Here is a 1,130-nt window from a genome sequence, read left to right on the forward strand (position 1 = left end):
CTGGCTGTCTAAGATGACAACTTTTCTCCCACCTCGACAATGGGTGGCTGTCTTGGAGAGGTTCGAATATAGTAACTCCTCAGTTACTGGTAAAAGGGAAAGTGAAAATTTTAGAGTATGGCACGCCATTCGCTTTCTAACATCACAGATTCGTTAGATGTCTCTACAAGAAGACTAGGAAAACATTTACATCCAGAAAGTATCTTAAATAATGCTGGTACAATTCGCACGACAACCGTTAAAGATTGTTCGGAATGTGTAGAAACCGTACCACATATGTGAGGCAGCGTGGTGGAATCAGGCTCTCGTCAAAATAATCAAAGTGAAGAAACTTGCATTTCTTTGCAGATTTGTGAATTTTTATCAAATTTTTGTTTTTTGGCTCAACACCTTTTATGCCCATTAAAGAACTCATTTCTGTGTGAATTTTTCTGAAAAATTTTGATTATAGACGCAAAAAATGTACATTTTTAGTTACAACGGACTCTTAAGCTAAGGAAATAACTAATCTTTGGCCACCATTTTTCACTAATTTTACCTCTGAAAACAGGTGACCCCCACCTCCTTCATTAGCAAATATCCCGACTTGTAATCAAGATAAATGTATATTTTTTTCATCCAAATAAACACAAGTGAACAACCTTTAAGATTATACCAATAACTCTAGTCTACATGCCCAAAAATTGACGAGAACCTGATTCCACCACGCTGCCTCACATATGGTTGATTCTTAACAAACAATTTTGAAAGCAAAGTTAAACATGGGTGAAACATTTCTTTTTTTAAACTTGAACTATCTTTGAAAGACACGAGGACAGATATAAGGATATGACATAAAGTGATGATAAAGAGATCGTGATTAGTGAAAGTGAATATTACAAGTACAAGTGCATCACATTCAAGTGATTTTCTAGTCCACCAGTCAAGAGTCAGTTTTGATTCCCGCTCATGGTAACCTCAGATAAACGCCAGACTACCACAATAAATGTTATCAGAACACCAGGTCGGAAGTATGCTCACTTGTATGAATGTGTGTCTCCCCTGCTGGTGGGGGGCCCCATAGTTTTACTAAGGGGGAGCAAAGAATACCCCTGCCGTGATACTGCGTGTCGTAAGAGGCGACTAAAGGT

This window comes from Aplysia californica, unplaced genomic scaffold (genome assembly GCF_000002075.1).
Source record: "Aplysia californica isolate F4 #8 unplaced genomic scaffold, AplCal3.0 scaffold00369, whole genome shotgun sequence".
Lineage (NCBI taxonomy): Eukaryota > Metazoa > Mollusca > Gastropoda > Aplysiida > Aplysiidae > Aplysia > Aplysia californica.